The sequence below is a fragment of the Leucoraja erinacea genome, chromosome 1 (assembly GCF_028641065.1).
Source record: "Leucoraja erinacea ecotype New England chromosome 1, Leri_hhj_1, whole genome shotgun sequence".
In the NCBI taxonomy this organism is placed as follows: domain Eukaryota; kingdom Metazoa; phylum Chordata; class Chondrichthyes; order Rajiformes; family Rajidae; genus Leucoraja; species Leucoraja erinaceus.
In genome coordinates, this window is record NC_073377.1 from 30,249,470 (window position 1) to 30,256,690 (window position 7,221).

At 48.1% G+C, this 7,221-nt stretch overlaps 1 pseudogene; it reads right to left on the reverse strand.

Annotated features, from left to right (window-relative positions):
• Positions 1 to 951: 951 nt before the first annotated feature.
• Positions 952 to 1,056, reverse strand: LOC129705180 (U2 spliceosomal RNA; annotated as a pseudogene).
• Positions 1,057 to 7,221: the final 6,165 nt, after the last annotated feature.

The following is a 7,221-nucleotide window of genomic DNA, read 5'->3' on the forward strand; positions in this document are numbered from 1 at the left end:
TTGAGGTCCTGGTTCCTGATGTTCGTCCATATGCTGCCAAATGCATTGGTTTACACTGGGCACCTGCAATGCCTCACCGTTGCCAGGTGGCAGATGTCTGGCCAGTGTTTGTAAATTTTTCTTGTTGGCGTTTGTGGCCAGACATATAGTAATACTATTGCCATCCTGGATCCAAGTCTACCCATGTTTGACTTGGCTAAAGTAATCAGCCACCATGTCCAGCAGAGTTCCTGCTGTGTTAGGATCATGGGACGCTGTATTACCAGGCTCTGGCCCATCAGGGTCCTGCCTACTCTTTTTTATAGAGTTAGAGATCTCTAGGGTCCCGCACGGGGTACCCATGTGGGGCTTAACTGCTGCCCACTTGTCTTTTGTTCTGCGGACCCCTCTTGCAAGTCAACCCAGAACTGACCCACAGTGCTCCCCTCTGATGGGGTAGAAGCATTGTGCAGCCCTCTAAGAGGTACTGCTGTGGGTTTATCACGTTGGAGCAAGGCTCCATACACCGCTTCTTCCCGCTCCAGCCCTCTCGGGCGCTGGTTGCCGGCGGTTTTATGCAAAGTCGGACCCTTCTGAGTCCACTACTTTGTTTGATTTGTGTCTAGCCTTACCGCTCGGCCGCATGGATCTGGCCGGTGCGGGGCCGACATCGGGCACAGCTGATCCCACTACGGTTGATCCAAGTGCCGCTGGCTGCTGCTGGCTGCCCGCTGTTCCACGGTCCTCCTTCTCCAGCTTTGTCCTTCCTTCCGTGGAGTGGATATGGCCGGTGTGGAGGACATCTGGCACAGCTGATTCCATCTAGCCCATTTTCTTTGACCCGGCTCCAATGCTCTCAGCGCTCCTGGCTGCTCCTTTATCTCAGACCGCTGGGACCGACCCCCGTACTGACGGTACTGGTCCCTCGCGGTCGTTGCAGCCGGTCCACCCCAATCCAATGCCCTCAGTTCTGGGCATTCCTGTTTATATGGTCCTTAGATAAGGGACGTATTAGATATTAAAACTGATAATAAACAGATACTATACTTGATCTTAGCCAAAAGGCCAGGAAGCTATCTCTGTAACTAAAGAACCCGCTGGGACCGACCCCGGTACTCACAGTACTGATCCCTCACGGTCGATTGCAGCCAGTCAAGTCCACTGCTATGTCCTTGGCCTTGGCGCTGGCCGGTAGCGCTGCTTGAAGCCAGACTCGCTTCCAAAGCGAGACTGGCATACTGGTCGAGAAAATGAATTTTTCTCCTGGTGCGGGAGCGAAGTCGGGCACAGGTGTTTTCCCTCTCTGGGAAACGATGTGCCGCTGCCGCTGCTCCTGCCGCTGCCGCTGCCGCTGCCGCTGCTCCTGCTCCTGCTCCTGCCGCTGCCGGCTGCCGTTGCTGCTCTCCTGCCGGCTGCCTGCACTGCGCGGTTCTCCCGCCGGCTTCCTGTAGCTGACATGGACCCGGTCCATGTCTGCACTGGACCCGGTCCATGTCTGCACCTAAAGGGTAAGTGGAAGGAACGCAGAGTCTCTTACCTGCTGTTCCCGACTTTCAATTTTCTCCTCGAATTCAACGACTCTGTGCCTTCCTCTCCCGACCAGCCGTGGTCGGCGCGGAGCGAAGTTGGGAGCAAAATTCGGGAGGAAAAAACAGGAGCAAAAGTCGGGCAGGGGGGGTTAAGTCTGGCACAGTTATTCTGATTACGGGAGTTCAGCCTGTTCCTGCTGTCTGTAACCCCCCCTGCCTTTGCGGTGCTCCAGCGCGGTCCAGCGGGTCCAACGCGTAGTCAGTGATCTCGGGCACTGACCGCTCGCCGCTATTTTTAGACCTGCGGAACCCCCCGATAACGCGCCAGTTCCGCACCTTCCAGCCCCTCCATTAAATGACTAGTGGGGCTGTTTCCGAATTGTCGGGAAAACTCTTTGCTCCAGTGACCGTTGTCCTGGAGCTAAAGTCAGCTCCGTTTCTATTTAAAAATAAATTAACGGGCCCCGGCCGCTGCTGGCTGCCTGCAGATCTGCAGACTCTCCCCAGCCAGCTTCATCAGCCTTCTTGATAAACAAGGGTAAGTAAGGAAAAACAAAGTTCCCTTACCTGTTGCAGGTTCCCCTGCCGATTGGGAGGAACGTCCTTCCTCCAGCGATGACGAGTTCGAATGCGTGTAGCGATATGACACGCATGCGTGGAAGCGGGGTTCTTCACGAAGTCACTCACGTGACTCCAAAGTAAAATCAGATGGTACTCTTGCTAATGGAAGTCTGATAACAAAGGGGAAGAAGTCTGGTGGTATGTGCTATCAAGCTTCTGTAGAGAGGGGTGATTAACATGGCAACATATTCGGCACAGACATTGTAAACCAAAATATCTGTTACTGTGTTACATAGAAACATAGAACAATACAAAATAGGTCAGGAGGAGGCCATTTGGCCCTTAGACCCACCACCGCCATTCATTGTGATCATGGCTGATCATCCATAATCCTGCCTTCTCTCCATATCCCAAGATTCCGCTAGACCCTAGGGCTGTGGTTGCATTGTGGCTTGGTTGGGAAACTTGAGCGCCGTGGAGCGGAAAAGACTACCAAAAGTGGTAAACACTGCCCAGTCCATCATCGGCTCTGACCTCCCGTCCATCGAGGGGATCTATTACAGTCGTTGCCTCAAAAAGGCTGGCAGCATCATCAAGGACCCACACCATTCGGGTCATATACTAATCTCCCCACTACCTTCAGGTAGAAGGTACAGGAGCCTGAAGACTGCAACGACCAGGTTCAGGAACAACCTCTTCCCCACAGCCATCAGGCTATTAAACTCAGCTCGGACAAAACTCTGAACATTAATAGCCAATAATCTGTTTATTTGCACTTTATCAGTTTAATTATTCATTTGTGTATATATTTATGCAATGGTATATGGACACACTGATCTGTTCACTATTCGTGCCTACTATGTTCTGGTGTACTAAAGCAAAGCAAGAATTTCATTGTCCTATCAGGGACACATGACAATAAAACTCACTTGAACTCTTGAACTCTTGAGCTCTATCTAACTCTCTTTTAATTTCATCCAGTGAATTGGCCTCCACTGCCCTCTGTGGCAGGGAGCTCCGCAAACTCACAACTCCCTGGGTCAAAGGATTTTTTATCATCTCAGTTTTAAATGGCCTCTCCTTTATTCTTAGACCGTGGCCCCTGGTTCTGGACTCCCCCATCACTGAGAACACTTTTCCTGCATCGAGTTTGTCCAGTTTATAATTTTATACCTTTCTATAAGATCCCCTCTCATCTTTCTAAATTCCGGTGAGTACAAGCTCAGTCTTTCCAATCTTTCCTCATAAGACAGTTCCGCCATCCCGAGGATTAACCTCGTGAACCTACGCTGCACTGCCTCAATAGTAAGGATGTCCTTCCTCAAATTAGAAGATCAAAACTGCACACAATACTCCAGATGTGGTCTCAACAGGGCCTTGTACAACTGCAGAAGGACCTCTTTACTCCTTTACTCAAATCCTCTCATTATGAAGGCCAACATGCCATTAGCTTTCTTCACTGCCTGCTGTACCTGCATGTTTACTTTCAGTGACTGGTGTAAAAGGACACCCAGGTCTCGTTGCACTTCCCTTTTTCCTAATCTGTCACCATTGAGATAATAATCTGCCTCCTTGTTCTTGCTGCCGAAGTGGATTACCTCACATTTATCTACATTATACTGCATCTGGCATGCATCTGCCCACTCACTCAACCTGTCCGTCACCCTGCAACATCCTAGCATTCTCTTCGCAGTTCACACTGCCACTCAGCTTTGTGTCATCTGCAAATTTACTAGTGTTATTTTTAATCCCATCAGTTAAATCATTAATATATATTGTAAATAGTTGCTGACCCAGCACCGAGCCTTGCGGCACTCCACTCGCCACTGCCTGCCATTCAGACAGGGACCCGTTTATTCCTACTCTTTGTTTCATGTCTTCCAATCAATTCTCCATCCATGTCAATATTCTACCCCCAATACCATGTGCTCTAATTTTGCCCACTATTCTCCTGTGTGGGACCTTATCAAAGGCTTTCTGAAAGTCCAGATACACTACATCATGTTGTACTGTTCTATGTTCTATGTTCAACTTTGTTACTGAATGTATATTAATAACATTTATTTTATTTAGCAAATCATGCTTCCAAAGACAAACAGAGGAATTATTTGACTTTTAGAAAGTCATGTAGCACAGAAATAGGCCCCTCAACTCATCCATGTCGTTCAAGATGCCCCATCTAAGTTAGTCCCATTTACCCAGATTTAGTGCATATTCCTCTAAACCTTTCCTAATGTAATTTACTTCATATGGCAGCCTGATCCATATACCCAGTGTCTTTTGAATGTTGTTATAGTGCCTGCTGCAACTACCTCCTGTGGCAGCTCTTTCCATTTACCCACCATCCTCTGAGTGAAAAAGTTGCCTCTCAGGTTCCTATTGAATCTTGCTCCTCTCACCTTGAACCTATGTCCCTGGTTTTTTATCCCAGGTAAAAGACACTGAGCTCCTGATCTATTCCTCTTGTGATTTTCTACTGTAATATCACTCCTCAGTCTCTTGCGCTCCAAGGAATTAGGCCCAACTTCTCCCTACAGCTCAAGCCTTCGAATCCCGGCAACATCCTCGTAAATCTTCTCTGCTATCCTTCCAGCTTAATGTCATTTTTTCCTATAGCAGGATGAACAAAGCTGAACACAATACTCCAAGTTCATAAGTAAGTAAATTCATAAATTATAGTGTCAGAATTAGAACTTTCAGCCCTTCGAGTCTACTCCAGCATTCAATCATGGCTGATCTATATTTCCCTTTCAACCCCATTCTCCTGTCATCTTCCCATAGCTTTTGATACCCTAAGCCTCACCAATGTCTTATACAACTAACATAACATCTCAACTTTTATGCTAATTTCCCTTACAGATGAATGCCAACATGCTAACAACCTTCTTCATCACCCTGCCTACCTACCACATTGAAGGAACAATGTCCTGATATTCCTAAACCCTTTTCCTCTACAATGCTCCCCTGGGTCCTACTGTTCACTATGAAAGTCCTAATAATAATAATAATAATAATAATAATAATAATAATAATAATAATAATAATAATACATTTTATTTTCGGGCGCCTTTCAAAGTCTCAAGGACACCTTACAGAAATTAACAGAAGAGAAAAAACCATATAGTCGGAGTAAAAAGAATAATAAGGACATCACCAATACACAAATTAAAGACAGAAATTGCTCCAAAGACAAAAAATCAAAAAACACAATGCGAAGAGAGAGCAGTGGCAGCTAAAGCACGCCAGCGTCCACTCTCCCTTCCGACAGCCATCTTGGACACAGACTAACATGTTTACTTACACACAAAAAAATCATCCCCCCACAGTGGTTACCACTGTGGGGGAAGGCACAATGTCCAGTCCCCATCCCCAGTTCACCCACAGTCAGGCCTTTTGAGGCCACCGCTATTGCCTCTACGGAGGCCCGATGGTCCTGGCCGTTCTGGCCGGGTGGTGTTGCCCCGGCGTCGGGAGAGTCCTCACAGCGGCTGGGCCACCTGGAACGGCTGCTTCCTAGCTGGGGACCGCGGCTTCCGAAGCCGACAAGGCCGGGTTGGAGTTCCCAGGCTCCCGATGTTTGAGTCGGCGCCGTCCGCTCCGCTCCGCAGACCTGCAGCCCGGAGGTGTTGCTCTCGGCGGTCACAGCTCACCGGAGCTCCAGCGCATCGATCCAGCGCGGCAACCCAGGCAAGGCATCGTCCGCTCCGCGATAGCGCTCCAGCGCTGTGCCGCCAATGAAGCCGAGGTGCTGGGCGGTCCCCGCCAGGAAACGGCGCTCTACGCCTGCTGGTAGGCCACGAGGACGGGTCGACGGGGCAGCCCGGAGAAAAAGCTGCCTCACTGACCAGGTAGGGACCTAGAAGTATAATTACCCCCTTCCCCCCACATTAAGAAGTCCATTTCTCCAACAGACGAAGAACAAGACTTACTAAAAACTTTCAAAAAAAAAGAATTAAACGGACGGCTGCTGGTTAGCAGCCGTTCCCCAAGATGGCTCCTCCACAAAGTCTTGCCCTGTTTGACTTTCCAAAATGCACCTCATACTTCTCTGAATTAAACTCCACTGCCCAGTAAATCAAAATCATGTTGTCATTCTTGATAACCATCCTCACTCCCTGCGATACCACTTATTTCAGTGTCAATTGCAAGCTTGTACTTTCTCATTCAAATTGCTGTTATAGATGACAAACAACAATGGTCCCAGCACCATTTTCTTCAAACAAATGCATTTGTTCCATGTGATCCATCACTTCCAAACACCCAACTCCAGCACTCCCCCTCCTCCATATGGTGTTTAGAATAGCTTGGGATGCAATTAGTTGATCAGGCCTTTATCGTGAGGTACAATAGCTATTTCTTTTCAGAATTATGTCATATGATCAAAAGGTCATAAGATCAATAGACACTAGGTGCAGGAGTAAGCCATTCGGTTCTTTGAGACAGCACTGCCATTCAATGTGATCATGGCTGATCATCCCCAATCAGTACCCCATTCCTGCCTTCTCCTTCTCCCCAAATCCCCTGACTCCACTATCTTTAAGAGCCCTATCTAGCTCTCGCTTGAAAGTATCCAGAGAACCGGCCTCCACCGCCCTCTGAGGCAGAGAATTCCACACTCATAACTTTCTGTGTGAAAAAGTATTTCCTCACCTCCGTTCTTGGCTTACCCCTTATTCTTAAACCGTGGCCCCTAGTTCTGAACTCCCCCAACATCGGGAACATGTTTCCTGCCTCTAGCGTGTCCAAACCCTTAATAATCTTAAATGTTTAAAAAGATATCCTCTCATCCTAAATTCCAGGGTATACAAGCCCAGCTGCTCCATTCTATCAACATAGGACAGTCCCGCCATCCCGGGAATTAACCTTGTTAACCTACACTGCACTCCCTCAATAGCAAGAATGTCCTTCCTCAAATTAGGAGACCAAAACTGCACATAATACTCCAGGTGTGGTCTCACTAGGGCCCTGTACAACTGCAGAAGGACCTCTTTGCACCCATACTCAACTTCTCTTGTTATGAAGACCAACATGCCATTTGCTTTCTTAATAAGGAATAGGAGTAGAATTAGGCCATTCGGCCCATCATGTCTATTCTGCCATTCAATCATGGCTGATCTATCTCTCCCTCCTAACCCCATTCACCCTGCCTTCT